A 24,790-nucleotide genomic window follows, 5' to 3' on the forward strand; every position below is an offset into this window, starting at 1 on the left:
CAGGACAGCCTGCAGGAGAGATGGCCAAGGGCTCTGGCAGGGCTGCAAGGCCCAAAGGCACCCAGGCCTTTGTCCCCTTGCCTCTGGCAGCTGCCTCTGCCACTCAGGCCACCACAAGCCACTTGCCTGGCAGGTTGTGCCCTTGGTTTCTGCCTCGCCCCTCCCTCAGGAGCCTGGCAGGGGTTGCCCAGTTTTGGCCTTTGTTGTTCCTCCCCCTCCCATCCCAGTGCCCCCCAAACAGCCCTGAGCCAGCCGGGAGGGACAGGATCTGCTGGGCCAGGGCCTGGGGCTCAGGCCTTGGCCTTTGTGCTCCACAAAACCAAGGCAGGCTTTGCTCAGCATTGCAGGGGCCTGCCCAGAGCCTTTGTCTGCCTGCACTCCTGGCCTCCAAGGAGCTGCTCCAAGGAGTCCCTGGGGAGGCTTTGTCAGTGCCTGCCCTCAGTGGGGCCCAGCAATGCTTCAAGGCACTTGCAGTTTGGCTTCTGACTTCTTCAGCAGCTGCTTCAATCTTCTCTCAGCATCTCAGGATCATGGGCTGGGCTGCAAACACACTGTGGGGCTCATTAAAATGCAGAAATCCCTCAGGATCTCTTTGTCTTCCTTTAATTGTCTTCAAGGCAATTTCAAAACAAGTCTTCAAAATTTGTATTTTTTTTAATTCAATTATGGATATTTTTTTAGTTCAGAGAAGAGGTGATAGAGTTGTTCAAGTGATCTTGATGCTGAGACTCTCCTCAGGAGATCCACACTGACCCTGGATGATCAACCTTGCTCCTCACCCCCCAACCTTACCAGTTCTAACATGGCCCATCTTGGACTGACAGCTGATGCAACTCCAAACACCGTGGGGCTCATTAAAACACTGAAAAACAATTTCTTTCTCTTCCTTTAATTGTCTTCATGCCTTCAAGACTTCTAGAGCTAATTGGAGTTGTTTTGTAGTTTAGCTAAGGAGGATGACTTTAAAGTGAAAGTCATGAAAAATATATATTTTTTGATGAAAAGTATGATTTACACAGATCCTTGGGATGCAAGAGGTCAGGGCACAAAGGAATTGGATCCAAAGATAAGGGGACAAAAGACATTAGTAGCACTTAATCATTGACCAATTGAACAGTTATCAGGTGATTCAATAGCATGTGCTGTAATTTTAACAGTGACTGAATTATAGATTCACAACAACAACATTCCCACCACAGTCAATCCACACCCAGGCAGAGATGTGTGGACACATCAATATCTGAGTGTGTAAAGGTCCCTCTCCCCAATTCTTGTAGTCAAGGAAACACTTCCACAAATCCCTTTGTGCTTCCCACCCGACAAGGGTCACAGCTGGAGGAGTGTTTGTTGAGGGGGTTCAGAATTGTCCTGGGCACCAGGGAGGGTCTTTGGAGTGTTGCAAACTGGAGGGTTCCCGAGCTGGGAGAGGCTGCCAGAGGTGTCCCACTGAGAGGGAGGTGCTGGGGAGCTGCCAGGGCCTCCCTCAGCCCTGCTGGTTGTGGGCTCACAAGGGGACTGGCTTTAGTTATCTGCTGAATTTCCATCCTGGTGTCAGGAATGACTGGAGTTTCCAAACTATTTGGGAATTGTATCCAAACTCTTCTCTTTGGGTTAGGATTCAGGTAGGGAATATTCCACGGTTTTCAGGGGATGACTGATTATCCTGTGTTCCCAAGCTCTTACATCCATCCAAATCAGCTGGATGGTTTATTGACAATGTGTCCCGAGGGGCGGCACCTCCGATGCCATAGAAACCCCTCCCCCTGGATTAGGAAACCTTTGGAATTCAGGAGCTGTTCCAGTGGAGCATGAAAATGAACAGCAATTTTCCTAAAGCCCAGACCCCAGCAGAACAAAGCCAGGCCCCCTCAGTGGCAGAGCAAAGGTCCCCCATCCCTGTGTCCCTGTGGCCGTTGAGGCGGCAGCGCAGGCCCGAGGCGGTGCCGGGTCCCGGTGCAGCCGGGGCAGAGCGGCGGCTGCGCGAGCGGCAACCCCGGCGGTGAGTGTGGCAGCCCCGTGGGAGCGGCGGCTCCGGGCACAGACGCCGGCGGCAGCCGCTGTGGCTCCTGGAACCGAGTGGCCATTGGGACACTGCAGGGCCTCCTGGAATCCAGGGGCCGGTGGGACACTGGGGAGCCTCTTGGAGCCAAGGGAACCCCGGGATATTCTGGTACATCCTGGAATCAAGGAGCCATTGTGACACTGCAGGGCATCATGGAACCAATGGAATCCTGGGAGATAGTGGAAACTCAAATCATCAGGGCCGTTGTGACACTCCAGATCCTCATGGAACCAAAGCTCCATTGTGACACTGAGGGGTCTCATGGAACCAAAGGAACCCTGACAGTTTTTGGAACCTCATAGAATCAAGGAGCCATTTCTGGCAGGATGCTCTGCCCTGATAATACCTAAAAACTGGTCAGAGAATGCAAACAATGCACACTCTCTGTGATGAGTTACTGCTGGTGCAAAGGTGCTGTTTTTAATGTTGAATTATGCTAAAACCAAAAGGTTTCATGAAACTTCAAATACACATCCTGCTTTTTGAGGCAGGATTTGACAGATAAACTGCTCTCTGGCCTGCAAATATGTCTGGCAGTCACATCCTTGATAACTATAAAAGCCCCATCCAACTGTCCTGTGGCTGATTCTTCCACAGACTTCCTTGAAGTGTTTGGAGCTTCTGCCATGAAGCAGGGACAGCTCTTCATGGTCACTGCCCAGCGGTTTAGTGGAAGAAAAAGAATTACCCCCTATCGCTGTGGGATGAGTTACCTCAATCTCTGCTTCAGGATTGTTTCTTTTTGCTGGCTTTGATCCAATTGCTTTAATGGAATGACTTTGATAGACTCCACTGTCCTATCTTACACTATACTTCTAGGGGGTTTTGGCTTTTATACTGTGCAGTAAATAATTCTCTTTAAGGTCTTTTTTCTATTCACTTTTCTGATCAATTGTCTACTCATTTGTCATAATAAATCATTCATTTTATAAATATATTTCTAATTTGCCATCACTAAAACCTGCAGGACAAAGTGATTGAATCACACCTCTAGAATTCCTTCAATCTAAACCAAAATCTGAGCCTGAGATTGGATCCAGCCAGAGCCAGGCTCCTCTCTGAGAAGGACTTTAGAAAGCAAGGGGGTCCTTTCTGCCCCTCGTAGCTCAACGAGACGGCTTCTGCCATCAACTTTGTCTGAGCCTTCCACCCCCCCAGCCCCAAGCCGTGACACATGGGCATGTCTTGTGCATGCAGTGCAAACATGGACTCCTGAGCTGGTCATTTGATGTCCCTCCTTGGAGGGAAGAACAAGCCCAATGGCCTGGGGTGAGAGGCCAGTGCTGGGAGCGGCGCTGGCTGTGCCAGGGCACTGCTGGGTGCCCCCACCCTGAGCACTCCCACCCTTGTGCTGGTCACTGCTGTTTTCCTCTGCAGGGCGTTGTGTTGGGCACATCCTGGAGAGCAAAGTGGAAAGCAGATGGAAGCTTTGAGGCCCTGGTCTGAGGAGATGCCCCTGCAGGATGGCAGTGCTGCTGCAGAGGTCAGCTCTGTGCCAGCAGTGCCCGTGGCTGTCCCTGCCTGCAGTCCCTGGACAGTCCTGCAGCAGGACTGGGACCGACTGCCAGAGCACTGAGGCCTCCAACAACACAGGGCTCTGAAGGACAGTGTGGAAGGGAAGGGAGAGGAGGCCATGGAGGAGAAGGGCTGCTGCTCCCTGGCAGTGCTGCTCTGCTGGGACTCTTTTCTGGCCCAGCTCTGCACAGAGGCACCGACCCTGCAGCTGCAGAGAAGTCAGAGAGGAAAGATGTCAGGCAAACAAGTCAATGCAGAGTTCTTTATTTGGTTGAATCAGACAGTGAGTACAATTCCCAATTTGTACAGCCTCTGGGCTAGGCTAGAAAGGCAAACACTGAATTGAAAATGGTGTTTATATATAAAATGATATTTATATATATCCTTATAGATATAATTATAGATATACAGATTTTTTGTTGTGAACAAATTCTCACAAAAATAACACTCCAATCAGAAGTAAAAAATAGAGAAGGTATGGTGGGCCGTTAATGAAGTCCATAACAGGATTGGCCTTTAATGAGGTACATAACATGCAGAAGAAGGAGAGTTTATTGATTCTGAAAAACAGCCAGTTATCAGTTTCCTCAGGGCATCCTTGAGCTCCTGGTTCCTCAGGCTGTAGATGAAGGGGTTCAATGCTGGAGGAACCACTGAGTACAGAACTGACAGGGTCAGATCCAGGGATGGGGAGGAGATGGAGGGGGGCTTCAGGTAGGCAGTGAATAACGTGCTGACAAAAAGGGAGATTACGGCCAGGTGAGGGAGGCACGTGGAAAAGGCTTTGTGCCGTCCCTGCTGAGAGGGGATCCTCAGCACAGCCCTGAAGATCTGCACATAGGAGAACACAATGAAAACAAAACAACTAAACATTAAACAGGCAATAACCACAGTGAGCCCACGTTCCCTGAGGTAGCCTGAGTGTAAGCAGGAGAGCTTGAGGATGTGTGGGATTTCACAGAAGAACTGGCCAAGGGCATTGCCCTGGCACAGGGGCAGGGAAAATGTATTGGCTGTGTGCAGCAGAGCAATGAGAAAGCCAGTGGCCCAGGCAGCTGCTGCCATGTGGGCACAAGCTCTGCTGCCCAGGAGGGTCCTGTAGTGCAGGGGTTTGCAGATGGCAACGTAGCGGTCGTAGCACATGATGGTGAGGAGGGAAAACTCTGCTCCAAGAAAGAAGACAAAGAAAAAGAGCTGTGCAGCACATCCCATGTAGGAGATGGTTGTGGTGTCCCAGAGGGAATTGTGCATGGCTTTGGGGACAGTGGTGCAGATGCAGCCCAGGTCTGTGAGGGAGAGGTTGAGCAGGAAGAAGCCCATGGGGGTGTGCAGGTGGTGGTCACAGGCCACGGCGCTGAGGATGAGGCCGTTGGCCAGGAGGGCAGCCAGGGAGATGGCCAGGAAGAGCCAGAAGTGCAGGAGCTGCAGCTCCTGCCTGTCTGCAAATGCCAGGAGGAGGAACTGGGTGAGGGAGCTGCTGTTGGACATTTGCTGCTTCTTAGCACAGGGTCTGTTCAAAAAAGGAAAGGACAGGGAACAGTTAAGACAGACCTCTGTGAAAAAGCCACTCCATTGCTACAAGAAATCAATGTGTCAAATGTCACCAAATGCACTGCCAAGCAGTCAGTTTTGCTCTGCTCCAAGGGGGAAATGGAATTTTTTGGTAGAGCTCTCACACACACAAGGAATGACAGATGTAAGAGACCTTGAATACAAAAGTTCCACCTCTACACCCATGACTCAGAAGAGTTGGGGCTGCAGAGCAGAAGCTTAGTCGGAGCTTAGAATAACTGTACCTATGTTTTCCATTTTTACTGTCACATCTGAGGAAGGTTCTTTTCCACTGCAGGAATCCTCATTTCTATGGCCCAGCACACAGTGCCCAGCAGAGCTGTAAGGAAGGGCCCCCAGAGCTGTCTGAACGCCCCCTCCCCCAGGCCTTGGGGGCACTTGACCCCCACTCCCTGCCCAGGGCTCTTCTGCCTGGAGCTGTCCCTGCCAGCAGCTGCTTCCCTGGGCACAGGGCTGGGCCCTGGCAGTGCTGCCAGAGCCCATCCCAGCCCTGGGGGCCCAGCTCTGCCCTGCAGAATCCTCCCAGCAGCACAGGGCACTGCCCAGGGGCATCTCTGGCTGGGCAGGCTCTGATGGCAATGTCAGAGCAACCCTGAGGAGGCTGGAAAAGTTACACTGATGGGTCTATAAGACAGTTTTGATGTCTGATACTCTCAGGATCAATGCCCTCTAATCTAACGGAGTTCAAGTTTCAGTGTCTCCTCCTGTGCTCAGAGATTATTTTCCCTGTCACAGTCACCACTCAGACGACCCAGAGTATAACAGTGAAAGAACTGGTTCATTCTCTTGAAGGTACCCCCTGTCTATCTGTGCCTCTTGCAAATACCTTCTGGGAAATTTCCTGCTTTGATCTGGAGCTGTGACCAGCCCTCATCCCTGCAGCACACTTTGGAGATCAGAAGGACTCTGCCCTGCTCTGCCCTCCCAGGAGTTGTTCCTTCCCCACAGCCCTTCTCCCCCAGCCCCGTGGCAGCTCCTTGGCCGGGCTGAGAGCTGACCCTGGCAGGCAGCAGAGTCCCTGCCCCAGCACACAGAGCCCTGGGGGCAGGACCCTGCTCTGCACCACAGCCCTGGGCACCCCTGGCTGCACCCCCACCTTCCCACCCCACAGTCAGCCCTGCCACAGGGAACCTTCTTGCCCTGGGCCTCTGATGGGGCAGCAGCAAGTCCTGCTCTGCAGCAGCTTCTCCTGCTGTACCCCAGGAAACCCAGCAGAGCCATCCTGACAGCTCCTGCCACTGCTGCCATTTGGCAGCTGGGAGAGGCACTTGCAGGAACTCACCTGCACTGCTCTGCAGCCAGAGCCTGACCGTGGCAAAGGGCTGGCAAGGTTCCTGCCCTGAGCAGCTCTGCCCTGTCCTCCCACCCCAGGATCCCTTGAACCTCCTGCTCCCTTCTCCTCTCTGCCCTTGCTGCCTGCAGCTCCGGCCCTGCTCTGCCATATGGCCACTTCCCCTGCACTGCAGCAACTGGGAGAGTCCTCCTGAAATATCCTAGAAGCTGTGGGATGTGCCAGCTTTAGGAGATCCCTCCAGGAAGGGAAGTTTAATATTTCTACAACCAGAGAATTCTTCATTCAAATCCTGGGAAGATTTCTCCAGTAGTGAGAGCTCAGTGACCTCCCAGCCCAGGCTGCCTCTCATCTCTCTGCCTTCTCTCCTGTGCCCTGGGTGCTGCAGGCAGTGCCCTCAGCCCTACTGGGCTGTGCAGAGGAGCTGCTCACCAGCAGAGCTGTCTCTTTGTAGCTCTTCTTTCTTTCCAGGAGCTTCCTGTGTGCCAGGAGGCTGGCCCAGCTCAGTAGCACAGCAACAGCCCCAGGCATTTCATGGCCCTCAGGGGATATTGATGTAGTTTACATGAGACTCAGTCCCTGAGAGGAAGTTCAAACAACTTCTCAGGAAGTCAAAGTGAGATTGAAACACTAAAGTTTCTTGTAGTGCTAATGAGTCTCACTGAGGGATCCAACTGAGAACATGTCCCCAGGTGCCAGTTGGAGCAGAAAACTGCAGACAGTGATGACAAGGATGGACAAGCAAGGGAAGGGTGGCTCTGATGCTGAATAAACCTTGACTTGTTTCCTTAATCAAACGGACCAAGCCCAGAACCCCAGCCCCTGGGAAGGCAGATCCTGTCCCTGCCTCATTCCTCAGGGTTCTTCCTGGGGCACTGGGATGTGGGATGTGCAATGCCAAAGGCAGGACCATGGGGTGGCACCTGCCAGGCTGCTGAGCAGGGACAAGGAGGCCATGAGGCCCCAGGGCTGCAAGGGGCACTCCCCTCCTCCTGGCATCAGGGGCACAGACAGCAGCCATGGCCAAAGGCCTGCAGAAGGTGGCTGTGTCAGGGCCTTTCAGCTTCTCCCCATCCCTGTCTCCTCTCCAGCCCAGGCTGTCCTACGGTGTCCATGCCCTGCCCCTTTCCCTGCAGGCTGTCGTCATCCCCCCGGCTGCCCCACCTGGCTGGCACCTTCCTGCACTGACATCTCTGCGTCCTCCCTGGCTCTTCCTGCACACACAAAGCCTTGGGCTCATCCAGACTCCTTCTTTGTGACATATTGCACCACAACACTGACCTTGGAGGGGAATTTCTTACTTCTTGTCCCCAGTCTAGGCCACCCCAGCTGCCCTTGGTGGCACTAGTTCTTTCTTAGGCTGTTTTCTGACAGGAAGAAAAGCTCCAGCAGCTCTGACACCCCCCTTCCAGACCTCTCAGGCTACTCCTCTACTGTCCTCAATCTTCGCACCACTGACCCCTGAGTCCTCAGCCTCTATATATGGGTCATGTGCTTGAGGCCCCAAATTCCCTCCTGGGAGATCTCTGGGACCTCTCCAAAGTTTTGCAAGATGACAGTAGAGTGCTCTTATCCCAGGAAACACAGAGGGACACTTTTTTCCAAGGGTTGTCTTGGCAGAATGAGGCACAATATCTTTAAACTTTCTGGCACAGGGGAGCTCTGAGCTCTGGGTATGGAGGGAGGTCCAAGTGCCAACCACTGGAGTGGGAGCTACAAATCATCAGGGCTTGTGTTCTTTGGAGGGCCAGACACTGGTGAGAGTGGGGTGTGTGTGCCCATGGAAGGACTTGAAGGGCACAATGAACTGTCTCAAAACACTGTCAAAGCAGGAAAATCCCATAAGGCACCACAACACATAAGCACTGGTGGCAAACAGGAAGGCATTTAATTCCAAGACCTAAAGGGAGGTGAAGTTTTGGAAGTAGCCCCCAGGACAGAATTGCACTGTGCAGAGTGTGGGAAAGAGCAGACAGCCCCAACAGGAAGCCAGGGCTGGTTAGGCAGGTCTGGGGAACCCATCCAGACAAAGATTCCCACCTGCAGACTAGAAGCACACCAGGCAGAACTCCCACTGTGGCAAGCTGTGGGAAAGGAAGCAAGTCCTTGTAGACGTGCCAGCCCAAGCTGTGGGAACAGCATCTACCCCCCTGAATACCCGGGGCCTGGGCTGTATAAAAGTGATAGCCCAGAAGCACAACTTGGGGACCCTCCACCGAGCAGAGCAGGGTGAAGAAGGACCAGTGGGAGCCTCAGGGATCTACATGGTGTGATACATTTACTTCATCTCTGTCTCTCTCTCTCTGTCTTCCCACCACCCCTTTCTTCTCTCTCTTTCCATTTCTTTCTCTCTCTCTCCCTCCTGTTTACTGTTAAATCAAACCTGGACTGCTGACTTTGGCACATGGTCTCCTTTGCAGCTGAATTTGGGCAGAGGTGTCTCTTAATAATGGGAACCTGACAGTATCCATGAGGTTTTACAGTGTGGGAATGGCCACTGGATTCCACGAGGTTCCACAGAGTCACAGGGTCCATTTGGCTTCGTAAGGCTCTGCAGTGTGATAATGGACCCTTGATTCCATGAGTTTGCAAAATGTCTCAGGACTCCTTTGGTTCTAGGAGGCCCCACATTTGACAGTGTCTCCTTGGTTCCATGAGATTCCACAGTGTCCCAGGAATCCTTTGGTTCCATGAGCCCTGCAGTGTCACAGTGGCCTGTTGGTTCCATGAGGTTCCACAGTGTCACAATGGCCCCTTGATTTCATGAGGTTCCACAATGTCACAGGGATTCCTTTGCTCCCATGGGACCCTGCAGTGTCACAATGGCCCTTTGATTCCATGAGGTTCCACAGTGCCAATATGGGCCCTTGATTTCTTGAGGTCCACAGTGTCCCAGGGTCCCTTTGTCTCCATGACGCTCTGCAGTGTCACAGTGGTCCCTTGATTCCATGAGGTTCTGAAAAGTCCCAGGAATCCTTTGGTTCCATGAGGCCCTGCAGTGTCACAGTGGCCTTTGAGTCCCTGAGGTTCCTCAGTGTCACAATGGCCCCTGATTCTATGAGGGCCCGAAATGTCTCAGGGCTCCCTTGGTTCCATGAGGCCCTTCATGGCACAATGAATCCTTGGTTCCATGAGGTTCCACAGTGTCCCAGGATTCCTTTGGCTCCAGAAGGTCCTACAGTGTCACAATGGCCCCTTTACTCCAGAAGGTTCCACAGTGTCCTTGCTGGAACACACAGGGCTGTAATGTTGTCACCCCTGCAGAGCTGCCTCCAGCTTGGGCTCCAGCACAGGAAGGACATGGACCTGTTGGAGTGAGTCCAAAGGAGACCAGCAAGAGGATCAGAGGGATGGAGCAGCTCTGCTGTGAGGAAAGGTTGAGAGAATTGGGATTGTTGAGGCTGGAGAAAAGAAGGCTTTGGGGTGACCAAATAGTGGCCTTGCAGTGCCCAAAGGGAGCCAACAGGAAAGATGGAGAGAGACTTTGGACAAGGGCCTGGAGTGACAGGACAAGGGGGAATGGCTTCACACTGAGAAAGGGAAGGGTTAGATGGGATATTAGGAAGCATTCTGGACTGTGATGGTAGTGAGATCCTGGCACAGGTTGCTCAGAGAATTTCTGGCTGCCCCATCCCTGGAAGTGTTCAAGGCCAGGCTGGATGGGTCTCAGAACAACCTTGTGTAGTGTCAGGGGGTTGTTACAAGTTGGTCTTTAAGGTCCCTTCCCATCCAAACCATTCCATGATTCTGTGACTGGTGGGGGATGTGGTGGTCAGAGCTGATGGGCACAGAGACCCCAAAATGATGGAGTTTTCCTTTCTGAGTGAAGGAAGGAGGGGGCAGCAGAACTGACACCTTGGACTGCTGGTGGTCGGACTATGGTCTTTTTGGGAGACTGACTGATCTGGGTGTGAATGTGGATGTGCTGGAGGGCAGGAAGGCTCTGCAGAGGGATCTGGACAGGCTGGATCAATAAGGCCAAGTGTCAGGGCCTGCCCTTGAGTCCCAACAACCCCCTGGAACGCTCCAGGCTGGGGGCAGAGGGGTTGGAGAGCTGCTCAGCAGGAAGGGACTTGGGGGTGCTGCTTGACAGCGGCTGGATATGAGGCAGAGTGTGCCCAGGGGGGCAAGAAGGTCAAGGGCATCGTGGCCTTTTTGGAGAAGAGTGTGGCCAGCAGGAGTTGAGAACTGACTCCCCCTCTGTGCTGGGCACTGGGGAGGCCCCACCTGGAGTGCTGTGTCCAGTTCTGGCCCCTCAGTGCCAAAAGGCCCTTGAGGGGCTGGAGCGTGTCCAGAGAAGGGAATGGAGCTGGGGAAGGCTCTGGAAAACATGTCTGCTGAGGGACGGCTGAGGGAACTGGGCTTGTTGAGTGTGGAGAAGGGGAGGCTCAGGGGAGACCTCATTGCTCTCTGCAATGACCTGAAAGGAGGTTTTAGAGGGGTGGGGGTCGGTCTCTTCTGCAAAGCCTTTAGTGACAGGAAGAGAGGAAATGACCTGAAGTTGCATCAGGCAAGGCTCAGAGAACATATGAAAAAGGGAAGATACTCTGAAAAAAGAACGGCCTGAGCAGTGAAGTGCTTCTTTAAGCTCTCATATGCTCTGTGTGTGATTTGCACAACACAGGAATGTTCAGCAGTGAGAGATGTGAGATTTTGCTTTGGACTCTTTAGCACCTGCCCTTTCCTGTCCCCCTGTTTGCCTATGGAATAGTGCATTGCCTCTGCCTATGGAATGCTGCATTGCCCTTGCCTATGGAATGCTGCACTGCCTCTGCCTGTGGAATACTGCATTGCCTCTGCCTATGGAATACTGCATTGCCTCTGCCTATGGGCTTGGGCTTGTTCCCAGCAGCCAACACTGACCCTACGGACCTGTAGCTGCTGCTGTTGGTTCAATCCCTACAGGAGATGGTGTTCTGCAGCCAGAGGATCTCAGCCATTGTTAGTTTAGGCAGCAACACCTCTGTGACTGGATGTTGAACCCCATCATAGGCTCGATCCCTGATATAATCATGCAAACAAGTAGGAATCCTATCATACAGCTTATATTTGCATCTGAAAGAATTTGTTCATGCAAGTGGATCACTGAAGCCAACAGACCTCCGTAGAGGAATGAATATTCAGCAAACACAGCAAACTGTTAGGTCAGAATTAATTGGGAGAAAAGATCAAGCCCGGATATACGAGATTTTTCCCTGTGAGACAGATTTGTTTTTCCATTTTGCTTAGTATTGCATTGAGAGTCACATCATAAAACTTTTTTTGAAAGATTTCCTTTATAACAAATTTCAGTCCTTTGGATACAACAGTTGTTATTCTCTCTCCTCATCATCTTTCTTTTTCTCTCTCTCTTTTCTCTCTCTTCTTTCCCTCTTTTCTTTCTCTCTCTCTCTCTCTCTCCTCTCTCATCTTTCTTCTCTCTCTCTTCTTTTTCTCTTCTTTGCTTCTTTCCTTCTTTCCACCAGGATTCTTTTCCAATGGGATTTGTTTTATTCTATGTCTTCTGTTTCCTTTTCATTTTTCTTCTCTTACATTCTCTTATGTCACTTCATGTGAATTTAAAAATGAAAAGAAAAATTAAAAGCTCCTTGTGAAAAAAATCACATTTAAATATATTCCAAATTCTCAAACATTTGCATGATGTCTATCTAACTTCAGAATAATATAATCTCTGATTTTGATGAAGAGCAGGAAATGTTTTAAACAAAGTTCTTAAATGAAAAATTGTGACCATTTCTTTTCTAGAGGCAATTTAAGGAGACAGCAGGATAGAGCAGGGAGGAGGAAAGAGCTCTCCTACATCTCTCATCAGTGACCCAGCTAATTAAATAGTGTCTGTGGCAAGCTGTGCATTGTCCATTCCAGTTCCTTTTGTCCAGAAAGATGATTTCATGGGGATACAAGGGTAGGATTGCAAAAGTGCTTGTGTGGAAAATGGGGAGTTGTTCTAATGAAACCAGAATTCTTCTCTAAGCTCTGAAGTGTTGAACTGATTGTCATTTTCATTAGTGCTACTTTCTTCTTTTCTTCCCCTCTCCCAGGCTGTTCAGCACATCTCTCAGTGAGCTCACCCTGTGTCTGTTCTTGGTTTTGGGGGGGTGTTGTGGATGGCAAGAGATGAGAGAAGTGAGTCTCCTTCCTGAACAGTTGTGTCTTCAGCCTCTGGCAGTGGGAGGCACAGAGGTGCCCTCTTTGCTGCTCCCTTTCCTAAACTGCAGCCAGCTGGGGCTCAGCCTGACCCCACACATCATAAAGGGCCACCTCAAGGTTGCTTTAAACTGAGGCTTAATGGAAGTACCTGCTCATCAAACTGTGGAGTTTCTCCAGCAGGCAGTGACACTCCAACTGTGTCCTTCTCTTCCGATTCCCTCCTTCCCTTTGCCTCCACCCCCATGCTTTTGGGGCTGGGCAGATCTCCCCCAGCTCCAGCTGGGCCCTTTCCATGCTGCAGACATGTGGCACCTGCACTGATCAGCTTTGGGGTTGCTTTCTGTCTTCTGGAGCTGCACGAGACAGTTGGGACACGAAGATCCAAACAGCAGTTGGAGTTGCCTGGGAGAACATGGATGGTTTTGCCTGCTTAGGGAGAGCCAGGTGAGAAAGGGAAAACTGCACAACAGCTTGGAAGAGCTGATTGATCATCTGTGAGCAGGGAATTCACCTCATTGCAGAGGTCTCACTCCAGGCCTTTCCAAAACCTCAGCCTTAGCATGAGATCCAGGCTGTGCTTAAGATCTCTTGGAAGAACTCCGTGGTAGAGGAGATTTCCTGCTGCAAAACTGCAGCTTACTTATACTTCTAAAAAAAAGAAGAATATATAAAAACGGGGAAAATGTGTAATGTGAAATGTAGCTGTAGATTATTATTGAAAATTACTACCTACAATCACATTAACCTATTTTAGACCAATTTCAATTCTTCACAAAAAAGGACACAATTTAGATGAAGTATGCCATTTTTATATAATCTCAGGGATATCCATGCTTGGTTTTTTTTGTTTGTTTGTTTTAGTTTTTCTTTTCATTCTGTGTAAATCAACTGGACTTTTCAATACTGTAATTAAAGTCAACCTTATTTATGTGACAAGTTAAGTTCTTCTGTTGAAGGAATTCTACAATAAAATGACACTGCAATTCCTGGTGAAAACCTACAGAAGACATTTCGAAAATCACACTTTGAAATTTCTCTTTAGAACCATTTTCCACATATATATATAAGTACTAGGAATTGAATCAATTTTTATGTTACTTTACTCCTGTGATTTGCACTGCTTTTCTAAAAAGCTCACTTTTTAATATTTTTTATTTTTGACAACTCCTGCCCCTACAGTTTTCAGAATAAAATGGCGTTTTCATTAACTGTCAGCAAAGGTAAATGTCTGTGAGTTGTTTGTTTGTTTGTTGGGGTTTTTTATCATGTCATTCTCTATTTTTCTGCACTTGAAGCATCTGGATTATGGAAGTGAGCCTGGTCATCATAAATCCCTTGAGTAAAGGGACAGGGTTTGAAGATTTGAGCCACTTTGCACAGCTGAGGAAGCTTTGAAGTTCCTCTGCTTGCAATGAACTCTGTGTTCCTCCAGGAAAGTTCTGTCACCCTGTTACATTTTCATCACCTTTCCATATTAGGGGAAAAAAAAACCTTAAGTGGGGGAAAATGAAGGTTCTTTTAAGATCTTGCTGAGGCTGAAATGTAGAGGGAATCAAGTCACTGCTTTGTTCCCATCTTTAGCTGGGGACAAAACCAGAGATGATCTTTCTTAAACATGATAGCCATAAAGTGCTTTTGCTTTTTTTGCTGGTTCCATTTACAGTTAAAAATTACTCTGTAGGATTTTTCTCTGTAGTTTCAAAAAGATCTGAGATGGAATTTTAAAAATCTGAAATGAAATTTTATATCTGAATTCCTGAAACCCTTTGCATAATTAAAATATTTTTCCTTCATATAACTTGTTTCCAACCAGACAGTAGCTTGGCTACCGTGTCAAAGGGGATATCCTTGTGCTGTAAGGTGTGGAAAATGTAAATCCCTGCCAAATTGTGAGACAATGAGACACAAAGGCCACTGAGACTGAAGAGAGAAAAGGAGAAAGAAAGGGAAGATACAGCAGTTTATTCTTTTCTATAGTAATGATACTTGCCAAACATACCTTAATGTCTGAGATTTCTGATGTTGTTTGTTCACTTTTTTACTCTCATCAGGTGAGTGAATATGACCTTTATGCAAAATAAGCCAAGATCACCATTTTTTTTTCAAACTAAAAATTACCTCTTAATTTTCAACTTCTGTCAAAGAAACCTTTTTCCAGAGTTCTCTGCTGTCTTGCCATATAATTGAAGTGAGGGAAAGAAAAAGTGCCCAAATATGTCAGTCATACCAAAGTCAAAGAAATCAAGATTTGGCCTTCTACCTGCATTTTAGAGAAAAACTGTCACAACTGTCTCCCAAATAACTTTGATAGAAGGAAAAAGAAAACTGGACTTGAGTTCAGTTCGTGTTCCTCTCAGGAGGTGTCTTTCCTGACACCATCCCTGCTCTTCTGCACTCCCAGGGAGCACTGGGACTTTGTTTTTCATGGTGATTTGCTCCCTTCTAGCCCAGTCTGCAACCACTTGGGATTTCTGTATAATCAGAAGTTCTGCTCAGCTTTACTAAGCAAGTGAGAAGCAGAACTGGCACACAAACTCTCCATAGTCTGTAGTGTATTAATGAGTAAAATTCTCCCAGTTTTAAGCAGAGAGTTGTGCTATTTATCATAGCAAATAAAGTAAGGAAGAATCAGTGAAAATGGGGCAATGCTTGTAATTCTTCTGCATATCTCTAAAATATTTCTTTGTGTGACCTCCCTTTCATCACTCCATGTTTGTGTTACAGTTATTTGCCTTTTCTGTGACTGTTTCAGAAGGAGGACTTTTCTGTTCTTGTCTTCACAGCTCATAACTTTTATTTCTAGGATCAACTGTCTTCTCACATTTTTAAGAAACCAGATTTTTATGATGTGGTAAGTATTACTGAGCACAGTATGAGTGGAGTCTTACCAGAGATTTCATTACTACTTCCTTACGTTCACATCCTACATGTGTGGCACTGTATTGGCTTTTAAATTTATTCCTAAAGTTGTCTAGACTTTAGAGAATAAAAAAAAGAAAAAACAGGAAAAATGAGAAAAAAAAAACAAAAAGAAAGAACAAAGAAAAAAGACCAAAAAAAAGGAAAAAGAGAAAGAAAAAAGAAAAAAGGGGAATAAAAAAAGGAGAAAGAAAGAAAGAAAGAAACAAAAGAAAGAAACAGGAGATAATAAAAGACAGAAAAACTAAACCCCAAAAGGCCTATCCTTTCTCGCCGCAAGGACTACAACTCCCACAATGCACCGCGCGGGGCGGAAGCCTAAAGAGGGCGGGCAGGGGCCGTGGCCGCGCGCTGATTAGCTGCGGGGCGAGTTTCTAAGGACGATGCGCGCGCAGAGCGAGCGCCATTTTGTCCGCGTGGAAACGAGTGGGGAAGAGGCGGCGTCCGCTGCGCTGAGCTGTGAGTGCTGGGGGGGGCGGCGAGAGCGGGGTCTGGGGATCGCCTCGGGGGCTGCGGGGAGCGCGGCTGTGGGTGGAAAGGCTGGAGGGCTCGGGAGGGTTTAGCGCGGGGGTTCGGGGGCTCCCGGGGTTTTTGTGAGGGGTCCCTGAGGGGGTTCGGTGTCCTGAGGGGACTCAGGGGGGAGTTTGAAGGTCCCTGAAGGGGTTTGAGAGTCTCCGAGGGGGTTTTGGTTTCTGAGGGGATTTGAGGTGTCCCAGATGGGCTTTGGGGGTCTCTGAGGGGGCTTGGGGGTCCTGGGGGATTTTTGGGGACCTTTTAGCCAGTTTTGGGGTCTCTAGGTGGTTTACGGGGTCGCAAACGTTTTTGAGAGTCCCTGAGGGGGAGTGGGGGGTCCCTGAATAGGCTTGGGGGGTCCCAGGTGGGTTTTGCGGGTCATTGAGAAGGTTTGGGGGGTCCGGGGGAGGGATGAGGTCTCTGAGGGGATTTGAGGGGACCTGGAGAAGGTTTTGATGGGTCGAGGGGGGATTTCAGGGGTTTTGAGAGGATTTTGGGGTGTCCTCTAAAGCCCAGCAGTGGGGTTCAGGGGGTCCCCCATCTGCAAGGGGAGGGGTCCTAAGGATGCCCCCCAAAATCCGGGAGGGGAGCTGTCCGGGTAAGGGGATCCCAGTGCTCCCAGTATATCCCAATGACCTCCCAGTGAGCCTCGGTATGGCCCAGTAACCCCTCAGTGACCACCCAGTGTGTCCCAGTGACCTCCCACTGCCCCCCAGGATGGCCCAGTGATCCTGCAGTGAGCACCCAGTAACCCCCAGTATGGCCCAGTAACCTGCCAGTGTCCCCCCCCCGGTGTCCTGGTAATCCCCCAGTAACTCCCCAGTCCCTCCCAGTGCCCTCCCAGTGTCCCTCAGTAACCTCCCAGTCCTTCCCAGTGCCCCCTGGTTCCCCCCAGTGTGTCCCAGTATCCCCCAGTAATCACCCAGTGCCCCACAAAGCCCCCCAACTGTCCCCAACGTGTCCCCAGATGCCCTTGGCCTTTCTGTGAGTGTGTGGGGGGGGGGGGGGGGCGTTTTTGTGGTCAGAGGGTCCAGTGGGGGCTCCTGGGGTGAGATGGAGGGTTGGGGACATCAGAGATGGGGTTTGGGGACAGTGGGGAGGGGTTTGGAGACAGTTGAATTGGAGGTGTCAAGGGGGGAATTGGGGCCATGGGGAGCTCCTGGGAACATTGGAGACACCAGGGGGATCTCGGGGTGTCAAAAGGGGAACTGGGGACACCAAAAGGGTCTTGAGGACACCAAGGGGGGGTCTCAGGATTCACCTGCTCTTGGTGCAGCCCCTCATCTCCCCCCCAGGCCCCTTTAACCCCCTCCAAATGTCCCCTAACCTCCATTTTCCCTTTAATCCTTTCCCCCCACAGATCCATTTGATGCCCCAATGCCCCTAAGACCTCTTTTAATTTCCGAAATGAACCCTAAACCCCCTCAAAACCCCTAAATCCCCAACCAAACACCCCAGATCTCCTCAAATCTCCTTCAGCCCCCCCTCAAATCCCTTCCAACCCACCCCCCCCCCCCCCCAAAGAGGGATCACCCAGCACCCTGGGACAGGAACACAGTGGGCTGTACTGGGGGCACTGGGCTGTACTGGGAGGGCACTGGGGGGGCTCAGGTGTCCCACGACAACGTGGCCCAGCTCCAGGAGAGATCTGGGGAGCAGTGAGGAGGTACTGGTCTGTCCTGGTTTGTACCCCCAGTCCCCAAAGCGCCTCCCCAGCTCCTTCAGGACCCTCCTGGACCCCAAAGCCCCCCAGGCCCCCCCAGGCCCCTGATTTGGTCCTGCTGCCCCTTGAGCATCTGCAGCTCCTGCAGAACCAGGCATTTCTTTGCTTCCCACAGGGTCGTTCCCACACCCAGAATGGAATCTGGAGGCAGCAGGATGTGCACAGGGCTCCCATTTCCTACAGTGCAAAGGGGCTGCAGGGAATGATTCCCCTGCTCTTGCAAATCTGCCAAAACCTGCAGGGCACAGAAGGGGGAGCTTCAGGAATTTGCTGGCATTGGGAGTGGAGCTAACAGGGTACTGAGAGGAACATATCCCTGAAATACAATCTCTCTGCATACACAATATCTGTCTGGACAGGCAGATAAAGCAATAATCAGATATATTCTGTATCATATATATGGCACATATTCTATAGAATCCATCCTTAGGTGTTGTATGATATATCTATGAGATATTACAAATAATAAGCAATAACAAAGCAAGTGTCCTCCTTAGGGACACACTTCAGAAGGGAACTTGCACTTGACCCCCTCCCTCTTCAGCTTCGAGCCACCCGGTGCCGCAGAGGGGGACAGAGCTCCTGTGGAACATTCTATTCCACTGACACAGAGCAAGGAATAAACCCAAACTATTGCCTGGGTTTGTTCCCTGGGGGTCTCTGCAGCAGCAAGCACAGCCCCACCCTGACTGCTCTGGGCTGTGCAGGCATTTGTGGTTTTGCCTGTCTCACACACACACAAAAGTCTGGTGTAGTGCTGCCCTCAGGAAACCCCCCACCCTTGGTCCAGCTAAAGCCATGGAATTTGTCTTTGTTTCCCTTGGGGTCAGGGTCAGGCTGTGCCTGTGTCCAGCCCAGAGGCTCAGAAAAGCATTTCTCCCGTCCCACTGCAATCTGCTGCTGCAGACAGGACCCAGGCACTGGTGGCACTGGGAGTGAACAGCAGAGTGTTTCCAGGGGCTCTCTGAAGGAACACAAGTGTCCAAAGAAACCAGCAAAGGTGGTTTAGTTCCAAACCGGTTTCTTCATTTCCTCCTCCCGATTTCCCTGAAGGACACTGACAGGGGCCATGGACACTGACAGGGATCACAGAGTTTGTTCCTTGGCCATACAGCTCCTGCTGTTTGGCAGCACAGGAGAGGTTAATTAGAGCCCAGGCTCCAATCCCAGGGTGCGCCTTGAAGACGAGCTTGAAATCAAATGACTTTCCTGCTGGAGGGTTAAATTCAGTCCCCATCACCTTTTTTTGGGCTGAATCTTCATATTTTGGAGTATTTTCTAGCTGAATCTCAACTTTTTGCAGTTTGGGGTAGCGAGGGTCTTCTTGCTATTTCTGAGGGGTTTTTTGCTGAATCTCGGTAGTTTGGGTTTTTCTGGGCTGAATCTTGGTGTTTTGGAGGTTTTTATGGACACAGGATGCCCGGTGAGTTCTAGGGATGGACTTGGGCAGGAGGAACCCCCGAGCCAACGCGCTCAGCCCTTGTTTTCCTCCCCATCAGGATTTGTCCTTCCCAAAGCTTGGGCAGATGGAGGAGGAGGCTGCGAGGAAGAGGAAGATGCCTTGGGCCCCCAAGGCAGGTGAGGAGGAAGTCAGTGTCCCTTTGGGCGGGTGTTGTGCTGGCTCTGTCAGCCGAGCATGGCCCCGGCTGCAGGACAACCCCGCTGGCGCCGCCGTCCTGCCGGGGCCGGAGTTGGGGGGATGTCCTTGGCCTTCCCTGTGGGCCGGAGGCAAATCCCCTCCCTGTCCTTCTTGCTTCCTGCCCCAGGCCCCGAGCTGAGGACGGAGAGCCCGGAGGACAAATCCCCCCTGTGAGACCCTGGTGGGAGAGGCCGTTTTGAAGGGCTCCACGGCGCAGGAAGGCAGCGGGGAAGAAAAGGGCCAGAGATCCCCTTGCAGGAGGGGCTCCAAAGCCATCCCAGGGTGCTCTGAGGAGGAAGGACCCAGCCTGTGCCAGGAAGGCGGCCGGAGCTTGAGGCGGAGCTCTGAGCTGGTGGTCCCTGAGCAACCTTCCAGCAGGGAGAAGCCCTTCAGGTGTTTGGAATGTGGGAAGAGCTTCAGGAAGAGCTCCCACCTCCTCGCCCACCAGCACATCCACACTGGGGAACGTCCCTACATGTGTGGGGAATGTGGGAAGAGCTTCCGGAGCAACTCCAACCTGATCCAACACCAGCATATCCACAGTGGGGAACAGCCCTACACGTGTGGGGAATGCGGGAAGAGCTTCAACCAAAGCTCCAACCTGATTCGACACCAGGCCATCCACACTGGGGAACGGCCCTACACGTGTGGGCAATGTGGGAAGAGCTTCAGTGACAGGTCCAGCCTCCGCATCCACCAGCGCATCCACACCGGGGAACGGCCCTACAAGTGCTTGGAATGTGGGAAGAGGTTTCAGACCAGCTCAGTTCTCCTCAGGCATGAGCGGACACACACGGATGAGAGGCCCTTCCACTGCACCGACTGCGGGAAGGGCTTCAACCGGAACTCCAACCTCGTCACCCACCGGCGCATCCACACCGGGCACCGGGGAGAGGCCCTACAAGTGTAGGGAGTGTGGGAAGAGCTTCACCCAGAGCTCTACCTTGACCTCACACCAACGGACCCACCAGTAAGAGAAGCCCTACCAGTGCCCCGACTGCGGGAAGAGATTCGGCCGCTGCTTCCACCCCGAATGAAGCCCCTGATCGTGAGGCAACCCCTGGAGTCCAGTGACTGTCACTCCATCCCTTTCGACCACAAAGGGCCAGTCCTCTTTCCCAGGGGCAGCTTCTTCCAACAGAATCCTTTTTGGGGGTGTGTGTGGAGATTTCTGCCTTGGCTGGGGACCCCCCAAGGTCACTGCTGGAGGTTGAGAGCAGAGATCTCCCCCCGAGCATTGGTTTGGGGGAGTTCCATCCATCTCTAATTGAGAATTATTGCTTTTCTGCCAAGTTGAGTAGAATTGCTTCAACAATTGCTTTAGTGTAGATCACTGTCCTGTCTTATCCTGTACTCTGGTAGTTTTAGTGTTTCTATTGTGCAGTAAATAATTCTGATGAAGTCTTTTGTCTGATCATTTGTAACCCTAAATAAATTTCTTTCTATGAATCGATCTGATTTGCCATCATTAAACCTGGAGGACAAAAATGATTCAATCACACCTCTGTAATTCCTCTGAACTGAAAATGTTGTCATTAATTCAAGGCTGAGATTGGATCCAGCAGCCCCCGACACCCCACAGTCAGTTGGGAGCTCGGGGGGCCAGCCCCTTTTGCCAACTTGCCTGTGCCCAAAGACCCCCCATGGGACCGTCAGACCCACCAGACCACCCCTCCTTTTCTACCCTTCTCCCTGTTTCTCCCATTTTCCCATTGTCCCCTTAATCCTCATTTTCCCCCCTGAACAGTTTTTGGGTCCAAATCACCACTTTTTGCCCTCTCTCCTGTGGGCACTGAAGGAGAAAATGAGGCTGCACACACAGAGTTCCATTCCGGGACTTGTCCCCCCATCTTTCCAGCGTCCCCCTTTCATTGGGGTTCCTTTGGAAACAGCACCTGGACTTTGTCTTTTAGTCCACTGGAATTCCCAGCATGGCCCAAAAGCAGTGCCCTGATCCCACACATTCCCCTCCCCTCATGTGCTGGCTGTGTTCAGCCACCAGAGAAAAACACAGGCTGCCATGCAGAGCGTTCCAAGTGGTTTCCACTTTGGCAAACAGCACTCTGTGGATGGAGAACACCAGTCAAGGCCAAAACACTCCTTTTGGATCCTGATTAACTAAATGCAGCTGCTGCTGCCTTAACTTGTTCCCACAGAAATTCTCAGGGTTCTTTTGGTTCCAGGAGGCCCCACATGTCACAATGGCCCCTTGATTCCATGAGCTTCCATAGTCTCCAAAGATTCCTTTAGTTCCATGAGGCCCTGCAGTCCCAAAATGCCCTTTGGATTCTCGGAGATTTCCCATTGTCCCAGGGTCCCTTGTGCTTCAGAAGGAGCTGCAGTGGGACAGTGGCCCCTTGGTTCCGTGAGCTCTGCAGTGTTCCAGGAATCCTTGGGTTCCAGGAGAGCCTGCAGTTTCACAAGGAGCACTTGAATGCAGGAGGTTCTGCAGGGTCCCAATGGCCCCTGGATTCTGGGAGGTTCAGAAATATCTCAGGGCTCCCTTGGTTCCAGGAGGACACACATGTCACCAGGAACCCTTGGTTCCAGGAGGTTTGACAGTGTCCCAGAATTCCTTTGATTTCATGAGGCCCTGGATTGTCTTAATGGACTCCTGATTCCATCAGCCCCCTCAATGTCACAATGGTCCCTTGGTTCCATGAGTTTCTGCAGCGTCCCAGGGTTCTTTTTGTTCCATGGGGAGCTGCAGTGTCACAATGGGCCCTGAATTCCAGGAGTTTTCCCAGGGTGACAGTGCTGCCTTGATTCCATGAGATTGCCCAGGACTCCTTTGGCTCCAGAAGGCCCTGCAGTGTCACAATGGTCCTTGGCTCCATGAGGTTCCACCATGTCCTTGCTGGAACATGCGTGGCTGTAATGCTGCCCCACCTGCAGAGCTGCCTCCAGCTCTGGGCTCCAGCACAGGAAGGACATGGACCTGTTGGAGCGAGTGCAGAGGGGAGCAGCAAGAGGATCAGAGGGATGGAGCAGCTCTGCTGTGAGGAAAGGCTGAGAGAATTGGGATTGTTGAGGCTGGAGAAGAGAAGGCTTTGGGCTGACCTAATTGTGGCCTTCCAGTGTCTGGAGGGAGCCAACAAGAAAGATGGAGAGAGACTTTGGACAAGGTCCTGGAGTGACAGGACAACGGGCAGTGGCTTCACACAAGTAGAGGGAAGGGTTGGAGGAGATAGTAGGAAGGAATTCTTGACTCTGAGGGTGCTGAGATGCTCTTTAAGGCCTCTCCCAAGCCAAAGCATCCCATGATTGTGGGACTGGTGGGTGAGGTGGTGGTCAGAACCGTCTGGGGCACAGGGACCCAAAATGAGGGAGTTTTCCATTGTGGGGGAAGGAAGGAGGGGGCAGCAGAACTGACCCCTTGGACACCTGGCAGGCAGGCTTTGGCTGGAAGCTGCTGATGGGGAGCTGAGTGAAGCCCCCACAATGCAGGAGGAAATGGTCAGTGACCTGCTCTGCCAGTGAGACCCCCCCAAGTGCCTGGGTCCACATGGGATGCAGCCAAGAGTCCTGAGGGAGCTGGAGAAAGAGCTGGCCAAGCCACTCTCACTCATTCCCCAGCAGTGCTGCACAACTGCACAAGTCCCAGCTGACTGGCAACAAGCACATGGGATGCCCATGCACAGGAAGGGCCAAAAGGAGCATCTGGGCAACTCCTGGCCTGTCCCATTGACCTCAGGACCGGGGAAGTCCATGCAGCAGATCCTCCTCAGTGCCATCCCATGGCAGGGGCAGGACAACCAGGGGATCAGGCCCAGCCAGCGTGGGGTTGGGAAAGGCAGGTCCTGCCTGACCAACCTCATCTCCTTCTCTGACAAAGGACCCGCTCAGCAGCTGAGGGAAAGGCTGGGGATGTGTCTCTCTGGAATTCCAGAAAGCCTTTGGCACCATCTCCCCCAGCATCTCCTGCACAAACTGGCTGCTCATGGCTTGCCTGGAGAACTGTTTGCTGGGTGACAAAGTGTCTGATGGCCCAGGGAGTGGTGGGGAATGGAAAGAAATCCAGGTGGGGCCGGTCACTCATGGGGTTCCCAAGGGCTCAGGGTTGGGGCTGCTCCTGTTTAACATCGTACTGGGTGACCCGAGGCCAGGGGATCGGTGCCCCCTCAGGAAAGTTGTGGACAACACCACGTTGGGTGTGAGTGTGGATGTGCTGGAGGGCAGGAAGGCTCTGCAGAGGGATCTGGACAGGCTGGATCAATAAGACCAAGTGTCAGGGCCTGCCCTTGGGTCCCAACAACCCCCTGGAACACTCAGTCTACTTCTTCCCAAAGAAATTCTCAGCAGCTAACACCCTTTCATCATCTTGCTCTTTCCCTGATGGCTTGAGCTTGTTGCTTCTTTTGGTAAATACCCATTTGACACAATGCACTGGGCAGCTTCTGCCAAGTGCCACTGAATCTCACTTCTTCACTTGCCTTGAGGTAGTTGTGCTTTAAGAATCTGGCTGTTCAAATGCCCTGAAATGTCTCTGGTATTTCAAAGGGAAGAAGCTTCAAGATGTGTTGTTTGGCACACATGAAAAATGACCTGCCCAGAGAGCCATGGAAATGTAGGTGCTGCTCAGTAATGCCCCTTGACTGGGACAGGCATTGCTGACGATTTTTTCCTTCCCCTCTCTGATTCCAAGACTGTTAACTTGAGATAGAAATTTGCAATATACCACGGAACCTTATTCAAAGTCCAGCTGGAAAATACCTTCTTGTTAAGAGTGTGAAATAAATACTAAAGTGTCATCAACTATGTGATTTTCTCTTTATTCCCAATCACTGATTAAAGAAACATAACTCAGATGTGATCTCACTCTGTGCTCCAGTGACATTAACATTAGAACAATATTGTCACTGTCTACTGGTCTCTTGTGCTCCTCACTGGAAGGCACTTGGTGCACCCCTGGATATCCTGCTAATGAGGTTAAAAACTAACCCTTCTAAAGTTCCAGATTTTCCTCACCTGTTTGTACACAGTGGGACAAACTGGAACAAGTTATTACTTGAAAGCCACCTGCTGGATTTAGCATTATTACTCCTTGTTTTGATCAGAGAGGAAAAAAGCTCACACAACACAATCTCTGTGGACCCAACAGAGAAAACATCCCCAGGCTCTTGTTAGAGCACAAACCTGCAAACAGGGATGACAGGTCAGAGAATCACAGAATCATCAAGGTTGGAAGAGACCTTCCAGATCTTCTAGTCCAACTGTCAACCCAGCACCACCAGAATCACCCCTAAACCCCATCCCAAAGCGCTACATCCAGATGCCACCTGAATGCTTCCAGAGACTCCACCACCTCCCTGGGCTACTTGTTCCAATGCCTGAGCCCTCTCTCAGTGGAAAAAGGGTTTTGGAATATCTAATAGGAACCTTGCCCGATGCAATTTAAGGCCGTTT

The 24,790-nt window shown here is 51.1% G+C and overlaps 1 protein-coding gene and 1 pseudogene across 1 annotated transcript in view; both read left to right on the forward strand.

Moving 5' to 3' along the window:
• LOC135405395 (zinc finger protein 239-like) overlaps positions 1 to 24,790 on the forward strand; it is a 669,637-nt gene that overhangs the window by 575,136 nt on the left and 69,711 nt on the right. The window lies entirely within an intron of this gene.
• Positions 1 to 24,790, forward strand: part of LOC135405040 (zinc finger protein 721-like) — a 234,001-nt pseudogene that overhangs the window by 10,523 nt on the left and 198,688 nt on the right.

The sequence above is a fragment of the Pseudopipra pipra genome, chromosome W (genome assembly GCF_036250125.1).
Source record: "Pseudopipra pipra isolate bDixPip1 chromosome W, bDixPip1.hap1, whole genome shotgun sequence".
In the NCBI taxonomy this organism is placed as follows: Eukaryota; Metazoa; Chordata; class Aves; order Passeriformes; family Pipridae; genus Pseudopipra; species Pseudopipra pipra.